Below are 20,316 nucleotides of genomic sequence, written 5' to 3' on the forward strand. Positions count from 1 at the left end.
TGCGAGTATGACAAAAACGTTTTGTAATTCATTATCATTTTTAGATAATAAAGTCAATTCAAATTTGATTAAACGATATCTGATGGCAGAATATCTAACTCAAACAATGCTTAAAAATATATAAACCAGGTCATGTCCTAATCTGGACAAACCTTACGTCCATATTTTAATAGTTCGATACTGGAAAAGAAATCTCTCTGTACCTTTTCATTCCATACATATGAAAAGAAATAATTACATAATCATAAGAAGAAACGTTTGTATCCTAAATGAATATTCAATGAATATTCAGGTGTTTTGATATTTTCATTTACGCTAAATGTAAACTATAGCGGAGTTATGCTGCCTTATCTTTATATGTGCATGACCTCTCTGCCGACGTTTGACGTTATAGAAGAAAATACATTTTTGGCACTTATTGCGGGTCATTTTTTATTTTGTGCGTGTGACGTTATGCATGAGCACATAAATCCAGTTCACATATTCTTATGTCGATCAGATACCAAGTTTTTTTTTCTTCGCTCACACTTTCCGTAACGATAACACATTTAAAACATCGTAGCAGGGTGCTTTTATTGGTTCACAATAAATAAAAAAAGAAAGAAATTTACTGTGTTTTAAAGGACACAAAAGTTTAGGAGAACATTTAGCCGTGTCTATTTCTCAACCCCCTGAGTTAGTCGCAGTTATATTTATATCAACGGATAGGAAAATAAATATTCTACATTTCTGTATAATTTTACAGCGGTACGCAGATGCAGGACCACGCGAGCGCAAATCTCGCACAACATTCAATTGCCAAACCTTAGGAAAATTAGCGCCTGAAAAAAAAGTCGGCATCCACGGGGTCAATTCATGGAACATGTCTTTAACGATGATACTGATGTGGTTGTCAGTAGTGTGGTAGATATACTACATTACAGTGGAAGATCTATGCTTACATGGTTCAAAAGAAGACAACCAAAATGGATTGATTAAGAATGTGCACATTTAAAGAAGACGATACACAAACTTCAAGACAGGTTCATGAAGTATCTGTCTACGACTAACTACATGTTTAATGACTACACCATAGAGACGTGCACGAAAAGTAGAACAAAGGATGCTCCTTGAAGGTGTTACAAAACGCTAACGCAAGCGCCCATGAGTAATGATTATAAAAATATTCTGCAATATTCAGCAAACTCAGATGAGAAATATAGAATGTCACGCGAGTGTGTTTTTGGATGGTTACTGTCCTGCACTGGAATAATCAGTGTATTTAGCGAGTCTTGTCGAGCTTAAATAGACAGTGTTCATTCCAAATGCAGGATATTACCCACTCTAAAACACACAAGTGTGATAAGCTATTTATCATATAATGCTATTCGTGCTTTATAATTTTAAAAAAATGCGACTTCAAATGAGACAAAACATGAAACTAAATTACGAGGAATGTCTATGACGTCAATGTTTATTGTTTTAAATCATAATTATTATGGGTCACATTGCGCACGATAAAAGTTCAGTGGTATTTTAATAAGTATTTTATTGGCAGGCCTGTAAGTTAGTTCTATAAGTTACCCCTTTGATTACTTCATGAGGTAAACTCGAGGCTGTTCTAGAGCATTCTACGGTGATGGCGATGGCCGTAAGTGCTCGAACTTTCAGGAATTGTTGACGTTATATATAAAGGCTAGTCGCCATGTTGTCGACATGGAAATACACACAGATTACTTGAGTATATATATCTTACTGCCTCCGTTAACGGTTGATCTTCATAACCGCTGTCTGGCCGCTCGCTGTGTTACATTCTGCATAAATGTTTCTCACTCTCACATCAAGACTTCGGTGAGTTGACCTTATATTTTGTGACCCAATATTTTGGAATTGACGCAATTGTATTGTACTTGAAACCTCTCTTGTGTATCTTTTGTATCTTGCTATTTTTGTTAAATACAAACTACCGAAATATCAAACTTGTCAGTGTTGAATTTTGCTGGTTTCTTACATTTTTAACCGTAACAGTGTATGGCACGTAATTTGCATGTATACGACTTTCATTATAAATCAAACAAACTAGAAACAAACTCCAGCAAATGAGTGTCAAAATTAATGTTGTAAGTGATTTCTCGCCCTTCTTCAAAAAACGTTATGATCAAGAATGGAACACCATGCACATGTATGGGGCTACTGCGCTGCGCACGTACATATCACACGTTGTGTTTAGGGGTGGTAATAGAGAGAAATGGTGGTGCGTTCATAAGATGCCTGTCCTTGAAACGTTTGTTTACACTTAATATCCAAATTGAAAGTTCAGGCTCCACTACTTTTTTAAAGAGTATATATTGTTGTTAAGTTGTAGCATACCTTTGAACAACAATAACAACTCCCGATGAAGTTCAGAAACCTTCAAATAACTTTTTGAACATGAAATACACTTTAACGTTCGCATGGCACTGAGCGCCTGGATTCCTGTGCCGTTTTCTCTCTAAAACCTACAATCGGTCAAGGAACTTTGTAAGCCTAAGTATGAATTTCCATCTTCGCTTTGTAATCTACTCCATCTGTCATAACCAGGCATGAATTTTCTGGAATCAAAGCACTGACAGTACCGTAACCATGGCCATCAATCCGAACACGACCGCCGACTCTTGACACAATGTAATATAACCGAAACGGATACGGAAAATATCCGTTGGCCTCTTCCTACTGAGAATGTTGTCTATTGTATGCTAAATGTATCTGCAGCCACATGTGTTACTGTCGTTAAAGTTTGGTGACGTAGACGGTGCAGTGTATGTACATGTCACACTTACATTACGGTCAACAGAATCGAACCAGCGTGACGAGCGAACGCTTTAACCTCTAGACTGTTAGTTATAGGCAGTAATAAAATGTTGGTGGCTCGGGCACTGTGAGACAGACTAGAACATTGCATATTATCAATATGATCATTTGAGCATAACAGTGCAGTGATAAGGTGCCTATCACGCAGAAGGCCTGGGTTCGATCCCCGGTGGAGGCAACTAGGTTTAGGTCCGGAGGTGGGCACATTTGCGAGTATCCTTGCACAAGATACATACATCCACATTGTCTCAGATCACCCAGCTGTAAAATGGGTACCAGTGAGGATGTGCTGGCAGTGCCTAACTGCTTGGCAGCATGGCTGTATCATCCCTAGGAAGTTAAAAGAATATCGGAAAGTGCGATAGTGTTGTGTAACCAGGGACAGTATTGTACGTGGGGCCGTGAAAACGCAATGAGCGTGAAAAGGAGCTCAAACTAATAAACATAACATACTCAATGAAACGCTGATCATAATCAACACATCATACCAACTCTGAGAGCTTTATGCAGTGTTTTTGTCCTAAATAATTAAAAAGTTGTTCAACGAACTATCATTAAAATATTGACACAGTTCACTGTTTATTACGAGGGAGGAGTGCAGAGAAAGGCACAGCCAGGTGTTCGAGAAGCACGTGCACAAGTAAGGAGAAAGTTCTTAATTCATTAACCTGTGCTGTCGCCGTGCTTTCTCACACACCTGGCTGTTTGTTTCTGTGCACTCCTCCCTCGTAACAAATAGTGAACTGTGTCAATATTTTAATAATAGATTATTAAACAACTTGTTTATTTTTAAGAAATAAAATCTTCAAAAACCTCACAGAACTGGTATGATGTTTTGATTATGATCAGCGTTTCAATGAATATTTTATGTTTATTAGTTTTCGAACTAGATTGCAATTCGTCGGTCCGCTTTTCAGTCAAACGGACTATATACCCTCTGTATGTTTCATATCACATCGGTACGTAAGTCCCAAAACATTCGATGTCTACCAGATTTTAGTAGTGTTCAAGTTATTTTAATTTTGGCTAGCATTTTGTACACTCTCCAGCGGCTGAAGGGATGATGTAAATCCAACTAGGATTCATGCACGTACCAATGGCACTGTAAGTGTCCATGGCCCCTAGTATGGTGATCTACCTTCAGTCGGCTGGCGATCTATAGCCCGTGTATTGTATTGTCTGCTTTAATTAAAACGTGTACGTGTGGCTGCTTGTACTAGCCCCAACTTTAGCTGGTTATATAATGCTAGCTCTCTGAGATATGGTGTCGACCTTTGTATTGCTCAGGACGTCGACAAACATGACAAGTGATGAGACACGTTGTGTATGGTGGTCAGCCATTTTTGTGTGTTGTCCTTGATGCCACATTGTGAGTGGCATGTGCTATATCACATATCACGTACTGCGTGTGTGGGTTTAGCTTTACGACACTTTTAGGAATATTCCAGCACATCATAGCAGGGAACATCAGGAATGAGCTTGGCACATTGTACTCATGCTTTGGCGGTGGTGGTGTGGTGTGGTGTAGTGTGCGGAATGTGGTGTGTGTGGTGTGGTGTGTACGTGATATGTCATGTGTATACAGGTCGTTGGTATAATGTACCACTCGACAAGAGGACATGCCTTCTTTGTAATTCATCTGATATTGTTGGCGAACTCCATTTCCTCTTCTGATGTTTCACCTTTACAAGACCTAGATCAAAGTCCGTCAGTGCAAATGTTTATAATTTTCCTAACCTCTATAAACTTAAAACCCTGCTTAGGTCAAAGAATGTGTCCGTATTAAAGAAACTGTGTAAATTTGATGTAGTATTAAACTGCACTTTAAGACCAATTTTTCGTTAACTGCCATGCTGATCATGTTACTTGTAAAACTGATTTTATAAATGTATGCCCTTGTACCACGCCTATCCAAATAGATATTACTGATGTTGTCATTTCTTTTGCTAATTCCATTTGACGATATAACGACCTGTGGTATTTATTGAGTCAAGTCAATGTGTTGGGTGATAGGTTTATTTTGTACTTTTTTTAAACAATTCTTTGCAACGCTGGATGTGCATGAAAAATGTCGGTGTAGAGATGCCGCAAACAAACGACAGCGAACAACTGTATTTTTCTCCTCTTTGACGTCTTCCGAGTTTTTCGAAAATCAGTTCCTGCTTGAACTTGATTAAAAAAAGGTTCTTCTCCATGGCAACAAGTACGTAATTCAAGGTTAACCAACCAAAACGACACAGATTACACGACAGTACATTATGATGCTCAAATCAGAAGTGGAACTGGTTACTGCACACAACTGATATAACTTCTTCAATAGCACCTGACAGAATGTTCATGAAAAGAAAAGAAAAGAAAAGAAAAAGACAACAAAAAACCCTACAAATCTTTGAAGGAGATGATAACATCGAAGATACCAATACATAACCACTCGTACCTGGTAGGTTATTCTCTATTTTTCCTACATTCTAACTTGATTTATGAACTAAGGATGTGATACTGCACCCACAGAAGTATCATAGTTTTGAAAATATTGAAATACAAACACATACATAGATAAACTTGGGTCTTGAGTTATTCACCTAATAATCATGAAACTTACAAGATAACATATAAACAAAATTTCTTTATGATATAGATCTAACACCTAAACGTTTCATGATTTGTCAGTGGCTGTCAATGTAACTTAGTTTGGCATCTGGTCGGTGTTGCTTTTAGTATCATTCAAAATATTTCCCACAAGTATCAGATTTGTAAAGATATGAAAGGGTGACATGACCGTGGGAGTGTTGTGGAAAATGCATGACAGGGAAATATGAGTACGATATTATTCCGTGTGTGTTGAATTTGTTCTTAAATACATATTTACAGTATGTTAATTATTTTATATTTCTATTTCGTTACTAATCATTTTTTCTTTTTGTGAAAAAAAAATTAGCACAAATTTCATACGCCTCAGCAAGTGTATTTTCCTGTTTGCAGAATACTTGTATTATGTTTAAAATGCATAGATTAAAACTCTTGTCTCTCGTCTGGTTCAATTTTAGATTTAACAATTAGGAAGAAACCAGTACAGACACCTTTCATTACTATCCTTTCCTTGATTATCCAAAAATATGGTATTCATACTTTTTCCAATACTGAATCGGGTGAGAATTGCACCTTATGATATAGACTCGATAATGATGTTGATCACTACCGCAAATATCGATATATCTGACGTTAAGTAGATGTTGCATTCTCCGTGTTGTTGAAGCATAGAGGCGAAATCATACACATTTATGTAATATAAAAGCAATATCCAAGCACAAAGCTAATGATTAGTTTGAACACAGTTTAATTACTTGAACGCCATTTTCTTACAGCATACAGTGATCTAAGCTCCTTACAATTGGTTCCGACCAACTGTAAGTTTTAATTGTAATTTACAATGATCTTAGCCTAGAATTGCTTTGTGCAAGTGGATGGAGATTGTAGCCGAAGCCTAAGATCGCGATCTTAAGGATTTACAATAGTTGTAGCGCTAAGATTGCTCTGTGCAAATGGGCCCAGCCCTCAATTTTCGAAGCTCTCATAGCACTAACATAGTCATAAGTTAATGTTAATGTATGACACTTAAGACTATCTTAGAGCTAAGAGAACTTCGAAAATCTGGGCCCAGGTCTTTCCATTCTCAAATGCGAGATCCATCCTATCAAACGTTCCTTGAAAACTAATTTACATGAGCAACATAAAAATACCGATCGCTCGAATATGGTGAAACAACATTTGGATATGGTTAGAGCACATTGACACATCAAAATATTATTCATCATCAGTTAAGTTCCATTTTGTGAATAACATTCCAGAAATAGCAGACCCGTGAAGGTCCGGGGTAGAACAGGCATCAAGCAACCCATACTTGCCATGAACGGCGACTATGCTTTTCGTAAGAAGCGACTATTACTCAACACTGCAGAGAAACTGCAGCTCTATCTGTGTTGCATCATTAGATGCAGATATCGCAAATGAGAATTTGTTTGTGATTTTGCAGACACTTGGGAAAAGGAGATAAACACCAACAGCCCGTCAACTGACCGAGGCTATATGTAACCCCTGACAAATACTATGTCTACTGTCACATGTTTTTGAGTCAACACCGACATATGGTTCTGTGTCACTCGTCATCTTTTGAATATGTCGCAAGTGTGGTATGGAATGGTGTCTGCGTCATGTGCTCTCTATTAACGAGTGTGTGATATGCATTGTGGTGTGTGTCATGTGGTGTCTGTTAAAGTGTCTGTGGTATGTAGTGAGGTGTGTGTCATGCTCTCTCTATTGATGTGTTTGTGGTATGCAGTGTGGTGAGGGTCATGTGCTCTCCATTAACGTGTGTGTGGCATACACTGCGGTGTCATGCTCTCCCTCTCTATCAAAGTGTTGTGTGTGTCATGTGCAGTCTATTACAGTTTGTGTGGTATGCACTGTGGTGTGCGCCATGCCCTCTCTGTTAAAGTGTCTGTGGTATGTGTTATGTGCTGTCTGCTAAAGTGTGTGTGGTATGCAGTGTTGTGCGTGCCATGTACTCTCTATTAAGGTGTGTAGTATGCAGTGTTATGTGTGTCATATGGTGTTTGTTAAAGTGTCTGAATTGATCTTTACAGCATGTAAACCTGCACAGCATGTATCCTATCACATTGTGCCAGGATGCTGAAGCTAAATGAAGCAAGGGAGGCAACTCGTACACGAATATATCCGATTACATGCTATTTCCCGTGAAGTGAAAGCCAATGGTTTAGCAGATCAGTTTGAGGCTGTTAGCAGCTATGAAAACGTTTCTACACAAATTGAAAACGAAGTCACACATTTGGAGAATGAGATTATCCCTAACATTTCGAGTAAAAATTACGACTTGAACAATCTTCAGCTGAGTGCTGCGCAATCTCTACATAAAACAGTTCCATGGACTTTAACACGGCCCCGATTTTTCATGATTTATCGGAGCTTGTAGACAGATGTCACCAAGTGTTCTTAAAATCCTAACCCAAGACTACATTCACACCAAATATAGTAATTTTACACATATTTACACTGATGCTTCAAAGGATCCTAGAACCGGTCATGTTGGTGGGGCCTTTTATATTCCCGAACTTGTTTTTGTCCAAAAGATTTAAACTGACTGATCATCTGTCTGTGCTTGCAGCAGAATTGACAACCATATTTCAAGCTTTAAAATGGGTACAAGATAATGAGCACGAAGCGATTCTGATTCGTTACCAGCTGCTATATAAGCAATTCAATCAGGTGTCCAAGGTCCAAGTCGTGACATTTTATACGACATCTTGTATCTTGATACTGTTCTACATTCCGTGTACATCAGCTGTGATATTGTTTTATATTGCACATGTTGGTGTAGCTTGGAACGAAGTAGTTGGCACACTTGCTAAATTGGCGTGCACAGACCACAGCCAGATATATCAATTAAGCCCATTTCAAGAGATTACTTATTTGTCATATCATCGTCAATAAATGCCTCTTGGCAAAATACATGGGATAATGAAACTAAGGGAAGACACATGTACTCTACTTGTCCTGCAGTAAACAAACATTTTAAAATTCGTCTGCGTTGTCGCAGAGTTGAAGTTGTGTTAACTCGCCTCAGACTAGGACACTGTGGATTAAAGGCATATAAAAGCATTTTAGATAAAGACATCTCTCCTCTGTGAGAAAGCTGTAACTTGCACTGCTCAGTACAGTTCAACACTACCTCTTTGAATGTCCAGCGATGAAAATCCACGTAAGGCTTTTAGAGACATTGTGCGTAACAAAACCAAAACTAAATTTACACTGAGCGCAATACTTGGCGATAAGATAATGTATGGTTCCATACAAAGAGCTGTATTAGACTTCCTCGTTAAAACACATAAGTACGACGTGATTTAACTGGACAAAAAAATAACTGTTTGTTAAGTGTCGGGCGCATATAGGCCTTTTAAGGCCAAAGGTCGCCCTAAAACCTTATCTACCTACCCACCTGTTCGATTACATATATTATCATGTTTGTGAGAACGTTGTAATGGTTTTATTTAGAGTGTTGTTGACAGCAGTGCGGGATCCTTTAATGACTGCCAGATTGTATGGTATGCGTTTTCAGCCATTCGTCTCACACGCCAACAATGTAATAGAAGAGTGTTTGTATTGGACGAACATTGGGCAAACCATGTCAGGTGTAACTGAAAAGTTATTGAATGTCTTTCATTCGTATTTCAATACGGAAAGTGCTCCTACTAGACGACAGTCACAGCAGATTTAGATTTGTTGTACCCAACGCCTTGTTATGACTACGAGAGCAAATCCATTTTTTTACTTTTCACTCTTTGAAATGTAACACATGAGTAACTTTGCAATTCGATTTACAAGATTATAAGAGCTAATAACCTTTCCATTGCATCAAATAGACAGTGTCTTAACGTTAAGGGGTGGCTACTGCAACAACCTGACTCACTATAGTCACGTAAGAGTCCTCTGTCAGACTGGGCATACTGTTTAGGTGTTGTGCCATCGTTTTATGCATTGTGCGGATATTATGTCCATACTCATTCATGTCATGTATTCTTACCCCCGTCTGTGTTGCCATGAAAAGAGGAGCCTCGATATACAGGTCGACTGTCCTGTTTTAAACGGGAGCTAGATTTATGCTATGTTGAATACATGCCGAATAGGTGCATTGAGCGTGTGATGTGAGCCTAATTTAATGGCAAAAAAGGTAGAAATACGTCAATATCACGCTTTCAAACCTGCATTATCAGACTTAAAATGACAAAAACGAGTGAATACAGACATGTACATCCACTTGCGACATGCTGAATGTTTTTGATTAGCGAACTGTGCCTGACACTAAGTATATGAATGTTAGAAAATATACATTCGATCTCACTATCCATTGATATTGTACAGAACATGCAACCCAAACCATTAAGCGTCGCTAACGACTAATTTGACTTTTGAAAACAATCCGAACTCTGAATCGGTGTCATAGTTAAGTCCCGTAGGTGAATCAAAGAAAAGGACTGACCGACTGATGCTTGTACCATTCTTCATTGATAATGCAAGTGATATAGGGAAACATATGTGACTCATTATTTCTGAATGTCCGTTGTCATGCATGAATACTTATAAGCGTTCTTTTTGCATACTACGTCAGCAGGCATTCGTTAGAGAACGAGTGAGTGAGTGAGTGAGTTAATATTTAACGTCACATTGGCAGTTTTCCAGCCATATCGTGACGAGAGCATTCGTAAAAAAGGAATCTATGTATATGATAAAAACCTGTCGACGAAGGACAGTAAAACAACTAGAATATCACAATAAGAAATAAAACTAGCGTGAAAAGTTAAAACTAATATCCCTATTCAGACAATACAATATAAAACGGGCTATATAGATCACCAACAGCTGAAGGTAGATCACCATACTAAGAGCCATGGGGACTTACAGTACTTCTGCTACCTGCATGGTCCCTAGCTGGATTTACACCATTCCTTCAGCTGCTGGCGATTGTAGGCACCCGTGGCGAGCCACCTGCAGAAGAAGTGGGACACTCAAGTAGGTATCAATAGATTACATGAAATAAAGCCGTATACTGGTTACACCTACTTGGGTTGTCAGTCCAGATTTGAGGAGGGCATCATGCGACGGCACCCATGGCGAGCCACCTCCTCGTGGTGGGTGCTGGGTAACGCTAAGAGCTCGCCGACACCCCGGTAGTGGACCCGGGGGGATATTTGGTTCACTAACCCGTTTGCCGTGGGTTGCAGCCCTGTGTTGGCGGAGGAAGGGATCCTGGTGGTTGAGGGCAATAGGAGCTTGCAACCGTGTTCCTGTTGCTCAATACACCACTGATTTCGCCTAGACGTGTGGTCGAATGGGCCCGGTTCGACCAATCGGCTGGTCATGCCAAGTCCTGTGCATGGATTATACTTGTATTTATCATTGCACAAATATCATTTGGAATTGGTGTACTTTGGTCTTGGCGTTATTGTGTAAAACATTTGTAATTTGAAATATGTTGTTCTGAACTTTGCCTAGAGTCCTATGCCAGAAGGCGGTGGCTCATGGGCCAGTCTGGTGGAATTATTAATCTTTTGATTCTTCTGCTGGAGTATATCATCCGAGTATCCTTGGTGCTACAAGCTGGAGGCCCGCTTGCTTTAGCATTGTCCTTGTGATACTCCGTCGTTGGTGGGGAGCTCGGATGACGAATCAATATACCAATAATCATGGATTACCAAACCACTAACAGAAAAACCAAACGTCAATTGGAAAATGACGATCAGCATCGACCCTCTGTACAAATTGATAACTGGCCACGTTTTTTGATTATTGAGACACTTGACAAGACTCCTTTGAAATTAAATCCCATTGCAATTTCAAAAGGCATCTCTGGCATTGCAGGTGAGGTGAAAGATATCAAACGTTTGCGATCAGGTTCACTGCTGATTGAATGTAGCAGAAAACAACAAGCTACCAACCTGTTATAAACTGATATGTTTGTCGGAGTCCCGGTAGTAGTTTCTGCCCACAGATCACTGAATACAAGCAAAGGTATAGTTCAAGACCGTGAGCGTCTTCTAGCAGACATGAGTGAGCTCCATATAATGTCGGAGATGAAAGATCAAGGAGTATCTTTCGTCAAACGTTTCACAACACGGAGAAATAATGAGACTGTCCAAACCAACACATATCTGTTTTCATTTTCAGCTCCAACACCTCCAAAGTCAATCAAAGCAGGTTACTGCAATCTCAATGTTGACATGTATTCCAAATCCTCTGCGCTGCTTTAAGTGTCAAAAGTACGGACATGGTGTTAATACTTGCACATTGTCTGTTACATGTGCTCACTGTGCTGAGAATACACATGTAACAGAAGATTGTGACAGTATTCACAAAAAATGTGCAAACTGTTCAGGAAATCATTCATCCTTTTCGAAAGAATGTCCCATCTGGAAAAGGCAAATGGAAATTAACAAAGTCAAATTTTCCGGGAACCTCAGTTTGGCTGACGCAAGAAAGACTGTACAATCTACTGAGCACACTTAAACGTACGCCTCTGTCACAAAAACATCTGAAACCTTATCAAAAGGAACAACTACGCCAGTACTAACTTCGTCAAGCTCATGTCAGACCTAACATGGGTACATTCAGATATTCCTGAGTCTATCTCACCTGATCTTCCACAGTCTATCTCAGAACAGTCTACTCAGACAGATACAGCTCAGTTTACGCAAAAGACTATATCTCCTCCGACTACAACTCCTTCACAGTCTGATAGAAATGATAAACAAACTGTAAAATCGAAATTCAAGACAAGGCCAGAAACTTCGAAATCAAATCGAGCACCAAAGGGGTCAGATAATAAAATCAAATTGTTTAACAAGTTTGGGTCACTTGAGGAAATGGATGTATCGGATCACATCCATCCCAGGGCACATAGCTTGTCGCCCTCCAAAAGAGTGCGGGGTAGATCCCCAATAAATCCCCCCAAAAGATAGTTTATTCCAACAATATTGTACAGTGGAACTGCAGAGGATTGAGGACTAATTTACATGAATTACAAATACGTCACAATTTAATTCTGGGCTCACAAAAGTCCAGAAACTCTCAACACTGTGGCCACTCTCTCACAAGGAATTTGGCAAAATTAAACATGCAGTTGTTATGTATATGTGCTAAGGATAAAAAAATGAAAAATTTTTTCGAAAACTCAAAATTTAAACATTTAAACTCGTTCGCCCATGGGCATGCCCATGGGCGAACAGTGGCCAATGGGCAGGCCCATGGGCGAGAGTGTTTAATTTCGTCCAGAATAAATGTTTTAGAGGTTGTAAATGAATGAAAAAATGTTAATAAGTATCATGACACAAATCTCAGCTTGTTGGGACTTGATTCTGCTAACTGGCACCCGTGGCGAGCCACCTCCTCGTGGTGGGTGCTGGGTAACGCCAAGAGCTCGCCGACACCCCCGTAGTGGACCCGGGGGGATATTTGGTCCACCAACCCGTTTGCCGTGGGTTGCGGCCCTGTGTCGGTGGAGGAAGGGATCCTGGTGGTTGAGAGCATGGGAGCAGGACTATTGCTCCTATTGCTCAACACCTAGACGGGTGGTTGAATGGGCCCGGTTCAACCAATCGGCTGGTCATGCTAAGCCCTGTACATGTAAATGTTGTTCACAAATTTGAGAAAATATGTAATTTTTTGTCTTGGCTTCATGATGATTCATCTGTATTTCGATTGTACAATTCAAATTTCGTAACTTGCCTAGAGTCCTATGTCCAGAAGGCAGTGGCTCATGGGCCAATCAAGTGGAATAAATACTTTTGTGTTATTCTGCTTGAGTATACCATCCGGGTATCCTTGGTGCTGCAGGCAGGAAACCCGCCTGCTTTTAGCATTGTCCTTGTGATACTCCGTGGCGGGTGGGGAGCTCGGATGATGAAACAATATAAACTTACCATGGCTTACGAAACACCCCTAAAAAAAACAAAACGTCCTCTTGATACTACTGATCCTGATGTTGAAGACCAAGGACTGTCCACATCCATTGACTACTGGCCACGGTTTATTGTAATTGAGACCACTGACAACACTCCGTTAAAGCTGAACCCTTTTGCGGTATCAAAAGGCATACAGGGCATTGCAGGTGATGTTAGAAACGTTAGACGTTTACGAACAGGTTCTTTGCTTGTTGAGTGTAATAGGAGGCAACAGGCAACCAATCTCCTTTCAACAAAATCATTTGTAGGCATTCCAGTGTCAGTCTCTCCTCACCGTACTCTTAACACTAGTAAAGGTATTGTGAGAGACCGTGATAGACTATTTGCGGATATGCTGGAAATTGACATCGCTGCAGAGATGAAGGACCAAGGTGTGTTATTTGTGAAACGTTTCACAACCCGAAGAAACAACCAGATCCAACAAACCAACACCTATTTATTTTCATTTTCCACTCCAACGGCTCCAAAATCAATAAAGGCCGGCTACTGTCACATCAAAGTGGAAACGTTTATTCCTAATCCACTCAGATGTTTCAAGTGTCAAAAGTATGGTCACGGTGTAAATTCCTGCACATTGTCTGTTGTGTGTGCTCACTGCGGTGAGAAGACCCACACGACAGAAGATTGTGACAGTAATTACAAGAAATGCACCAATTGTTCAGGAGACCATTCGTCTTTCTCAAAAGAGTGTCCGATTTGGAAGTACCAGATGGAAATAAACAAACTAAAATTTACTCAAAATATCAGCTTTGCCGAAGCGAAACAACTTGTTCAAAAATGCGATCCACAAGAAACATATGCTTCTAAAACAAAACCATCATCTGAACCATCCTCTAAGGCTTCTACGTCTTCTTCAGCTGCTCAAACAAACTTGACTTGGGTGCACACTGATTCCCCAGAGGTTTTTTCACCCGCTATTTCTACTCAGACCGCTGAGCTACTTCCTCGCATGTCGCAAAGTCAATCAGGGCCAGCTTCGGATTCATCATCACAGCCACCTGCAAGGTCTCAATCTTTGTCAAATGTCCAACAAATTCCTAAAGGAAAAACTAAACCTATGCCTGATTCTTCAAAAAAGCAAAGTGGCAGAGCCCCAAAAGGGTCTGACAACAGAATTAAGCACACAGGGCACACAGCTTGTCGCCCTCAAAAAAAGTACGGGGTAGATCCCCAATCAACCCGCCCAAACGATAATCCATTGCAAAAATATTGTACAGTGGAACTGTAGAGGCCTAAGGACCAATTTCAACGAGTTACAGCTACTTGTCCAGGATTTTGCACCATCCGCTTTCTGTCTCCAGGAAACCTATCTGAAGGAGACAGACGCTTTTGATCTACGTCAGTTCACTTCATATAATTGTTTTTCACCTCCAGGTGATAGGGCCACTGGAGGGTCTTCAATTCTTGTAAAACAGGATGTTATCCATAGCCCTGTAACACTCACAACTAGTCTCCAAGCTGTTGCAGTGAGACTAACTCTTCACGTTACCTTTACACTATGCTCTTTATATATTTCACCTTCTTCAGCACTCCAGCAGTCTGATCTTCAAGCTCTCTATGGCCAACTTCCTAAACCTTGTATTTTAATGGGTGATCTCAATGGACATAACCCGATTTGGGGTGGTACAAACACAAACTCTAAAGGTAAAATACTGGAAGATTTCATAGCCAATAATGACTTGTGTATATACAATGATGATTCAAGCACTTATCTGCACCCTGCAACTGGCACCTACTCTTCTCTGGATCTGTCTCTTGCAGACCCTTCTCCACTAAATGAATTTGAGTGGTCAGTCCACAATGACCTCTGTGGAAGTGACCACTTTCCAACTATCTTAACAGCAACTAATCCATCTGATTCTCAATCTTATTCAAGATGGAATTTTTCCAAGGCAGACTGGTCGTTATTTAAAACGTTATGCACATCTAAACTACGGCCGCAGTGTTTCAGTGAAGTAACTGATCCTATTCGGCTTTTTTCTGACACTTTAAATGAAATAGCTGATGAGTGTATACCTAGGTCTTCTACTGCTCCACATGTACGGAAACCATGGTTCAATTCCGATTGTAGGCAAGCCAGAAAAGCGAGGAAAAAGGCGGAAAATTATTTCCGCTATCATCCAACTGTCCACAACTTGAATAAGTTTAAAATCCTCAATGCGAAAGCCCGTCGTACCTTCAAACACAACAAACGGCAATCTTGGAGGAACTACGTTTCCAGGATTAATTCGCGCACGCCAATGTCCAAGGTATGGAACATGGTTCAAAGAATTAAAGGTAAAGGTTCTAAATCTTCAGTTCACCATCTCAAAGATGGTGATAATTTAATTACTGACAAGTCTCATATTGCAAATAAAATTTACGAAACACTTGCCAAAAATTCTTCATCGGCAAATTATGTCCCTGAGTTTCAGAGATATCAGAAACAACAGGAAAAGAAAAAACTTAATTTCGAATCAAATAATGGTGAAGATTATAATGAAGTTTTCTCATTACATGAGTTATATACAGCTCTTGACCAAGCTCATGACACTGCAGCAGGTGATGACAATATTCATTATCAGCTACTGAAACATTTGCCTGAACCATGTCTGGTCACACTTTTAGATATATTTGACAAAATATGGACGTCTGGAGCATTTCCTCCTTCGTGGCGTAATGCCATTGTAGTCCCAATACCAAAACCTGGCAGGGATCATACAGATCCGTCGAATTACAGACCGATTTCTCTCACTAGCTGTGTCTGACAAGTCGTGTGTTTTCATGCATGACCGTGATTCTTTCATCACAAGGGATACAAAACGGAGGATCCTCACCTTTCAAAAGGTATTTATGCGTATATCTGGTGTGACCAATACGACATCGTCGCATAACGACCTCTTCAAATCTGGACTGACAGCTCAAGTAGGTGTAACCAATATACGGTTTTATTTCATGTAATTTATTTATACCTACTTGGGTGTCCCACTTCTTTTGCATCAGATCACGTATATAAGTTCTAATATTCGCTTTGTAATCTGAGTATGGAAGAAGAAGTGGTGTCACAGATTTGTAGAGTGCTGCCTTGGCAACAAAATCGGCCATTGTGTTCCCTGAAATGCCTACATGGCTGGGTAACCAACAGAAGACGATGTCGTATTGGCCAGTAGCAAGATCATTATATAATTCAATAATTTCAATTAAAAGTGGATGTTTACAAGAAAGATTTTTAATCGCCTGAAGGCAAGAAAGAGAGTCGGAATAGATTATATATTGTTTATGTTTATGGCGTCTTTGAATATATTTGAGAGCTGTTAAAATGGCGTTAGCCTCAGCGGTAAAAATAGAACTGTTGTCTGGTAATCTAGAAGATATTGTTCTGGATCCAATGACAGTGGCACAAGCTACTGCGCCACCGTCCTTGGACCCATCTGTAAATAAGGATTTATAACTGCTATATTTATGTTTCAATTGATTATATTCTTGTTTATACTGTAATTCATTAGTTTCCGATTTTTTAAATGCGGTCAATGTTAGGTCCACTTGGGGCCTAACCAACTGCCAAGGAGGAGAAGGAAGAAGACGGGAAGGAGCTATATTTTCCAGCTCAATGCCGGCAGCAGCAAGAAATGGTTTAATTCTTAAACCAAGATGCGGTACAAGCGAAGATTTTTTATTGTATAAGTCCTCACACAGAAGACTGAAAACACAGTTATATGCAGGGTTTGACTCACTGGAATATAATTTTGTTACATACTGTAAAGCTAATTTGATACGTCGCTGCTCAAGAGATGGCTCATCGGCCTCAACGTACATGCTGTCAACAGGTGAAGTTCGAAAGGAGCCAAGACAAAGTCTTAGACCTTGATGGTGAACAGAATCTAAAAGATTCAGGTTGCTTTTACTGGCTCCACCATATACAATGGAGCCATAATCAAGTTTTGACCGGATCAGTGATCGATAAAGTTGCAGGAGGGTAGTTTGGTCCCCTCCCCATTTAGAATTTGAAACGACTTTCAACAAGTCAAGTGCCTTCCGGCATTTAGTTTTGAGGGATTTAATATGTGGTAGGAACGTTAAATGCGAGTCAAAAATTAATCCCAAGAACTTGGCCTCCTTTACAACTTTGATGGGAGTGCCATCTAGAGATAGTTCAGGGTCCTTATGTGGCTTATATGTTCTGCAAAAATGTATACAATTAGTTTTGGACTTCGAAAATTTGAAGCCGTTTTCAAGACACCATTTATTTATTTTGTTTAAACACAACTGCAGTTGCCGTTCAATAGTATGCATATTTTTACCTCGGCATGGAATATTAAAATCATCCACGAAAAGCGATCCATCAATTGAATCGTTTAAAACTTTTGACAAACTGTTGATCTTGATGCCTAAAAGAGTGACAGATAAAATACTGCCTTGTGGAACACCCTGATCCTGATTGTAATGATCAGACAGGGTAGAACCCACACGGACCTGGAATTGTCTGTCATTCAAAAAGTTGGCAATAAATTGAGGCAAACGACCTCGCAAACCAAAGTCATGTAAATCCCTCAAAATACCATGTTTCCAGGTTGTGTCATATGCTTTTTCAAGATCAAAAAAGATAGACACAGCATGTTGTTTATTAATTAGTGCGTTTTCCACAAATGACTCCAGTCGCACTAAGTGATCGACAGTACTTCTGTTTTTACGGAAACCACACTGTATATCTGTGATAAGATTATTTGTTTCCAAGTACCAAACAAGTCGATTATTTATCATGCGTTCCATGGTCTTGCAAACACAGCTAGTTAGTGAAATAGGTCGATAATTGGACGGATCCGTATGATCACGTCCAGGTTTAGGTATTGGTATTACTATGGCGTCACGCCATGACGGAGGAAAGTTACCCGATGTCCAAATATCATCAAAAATATTGAGAAGCGTTTCTAGGCAGGATTCTGGTAAATGCTTCAGGAGATGATAATGTATGTTATCAGCTCCTGTAGCAGTGTCATGAGCTTGATCAAGAGCAGTATGGAGTTCATGAACAGAAAACGTTTCATCATAATCTTCCCCATTATCAGAATTGAAATTAATAGTTTTCTTTTCTTGTTGTTTTTGATATTGCTGAAATTTAGGTACATAATTTGAAGAGGAAGAGTGTTTAGCAAGGGTTTCACCCAGTTTATTAGCAATATCTGATTTATCAGTAAGCAATTGATCTCCATGTTTAAGATGATGGACAGTAGATTTAGTACCTTTACCTTTGATTTTCTGGACCATGTTCCATACCTTGGACATGGGTGTCCGAGAATTTATTTTGGATACATAATTTTGCCAAGATTGGCGTTTGTTCTGTTTAAAAGTACGCCGTGCTTTAGCATTTAAAATCTTAAATTTATTTAAATTATGCACCATAGGATGGCGACGGAAATAATGTTCTGCTTTTTTCCTTGCCTTCCTAACTTGTTTGCACTCATTGTTGAACCATGGTTTTCTTATGTGTGGAACTGCAGAGGACTTTGGTATACACTCATCAGCTATGGAATTCAGTTCATCAGAAAAAGATTTGATAGTATCAGAAACGTCAATAAAACGTTCAGGTTTAAATTTTTCAGCACACAGTGTTTCATATAAAGCCCAGTTAGCCTTTTTAAAATTCCGCCTTGATGATGGAGGAACATCAGATGGAGTTACAGCTTTTAATATAGTAGGAAAATGGTCACTTCCACACAGGTCATCGTGGACTGACCATTCGAATTCATTTAATAGTTCGGAATTTGTCAATGACAAGTCGAGAGCAGAATACGTCCCTGTGCCAGGGTGTAAATATGTGTTGGAACCATCATTATAAATACATAAGTCATTGTCAGAACAAAAGTCCTCCAACAACTTACCTTTAGTGTTTGTATTTACACTACCCCAGAGTGGGTTGTGCCCATTTAAATCTCCCATTATAATACAGGGCTTCGGGAGTTGGTCATATAGAGCTTGAAGATCAGTTTTAGTGAACGTCGAAGACGGCGAAATATAAAGAGAGCATAGCGTAAACGCTACGTGTAAGGTAATTCTCACTGCAACAGCCTGCATATTAGTATGAAGTGAAACAGGGCTTTGAATGACGTTTTGTCTGACTAAAACGGATGACCCGCCAGTAGCTCTATCACCCGGAGGTGAAAAAGAATGATATGCATTAAAATGACGAAGGTCAAATGTATCTGTTTGCTTCAAATATGTCTCTTGGAGACATATCGCTGAAGGTGTGAAATCTTGGACTAATAGCTGTAATTCATGTAAATTAGTCCTCAATCCTCTGCAGTTCCACTGTACAATATTAGTGGAATAAACTATCTTTAGGGGGGATTTATTGGGGATCTACCCCGCACTCTTTTGGAGGGCGACAAGCTATGTGCCCTAGAATGGACGTTTTCAGAAACGTCCATGTCTTCAAGAGACCCGTATTTATTAAACAATTGAACTTTATTTTGTGACCCCTTAGGAGCTCTGCCACTTTGTTGTTTTGAAACATGAGGCTTAGGCTTAGATTTACCTTTAGCAGTTTGTTGTCTATCAGTTGTAGATTGAGACTCAGTGCGTGACTGCGAAGATGATTTATGATCAGAAGAAGACTTTGATGTTCCAGGAAGTGATTCTTCAGTCTGTGGTGACATAGCTGGGTATAGAAGTTGTGGAGAGTCACTGTTGACCCAAGTCAAGGTAGTTTGGCAGCTTGTAGATGACTTTGTTATTTTAGAGCTGCGCACAGATGATGCGTTTGCTACTATAGCATAACTTTCTGGAAGATCAGATCTCTTCACCAGTTTTTTTGCTTCAGAAAAAGAGATGTTTTGGGTATACTTTATTCTGTTTATTTCCATTTGCTCTCTCCAGATTGGACACTGTTTCGATGAAGATGAATGGTCACCTGAGCAGTTGGTACATTTTTTAAAATCACTGTCACAATCTTCTGTTGTGTGTGTTTTCTCACCACAGT

This window comes from Haliotis asinina, chromosome 4 (assembly GCF_037392515.1).
Source record: "Haliotis asinina isolate JCU_RB_2024 chromosome 4, JCU_Hal_asi_v2, whole genome shotgun sequence".
In the NCBI taxonomy this organism is placed as follows: domain Eukaryota; kingdom Metazoa; phylum Mollusca; class Gastropoda; order Lepetellida; family Haliotidae; genus Haliotis; species Haliotis asinina.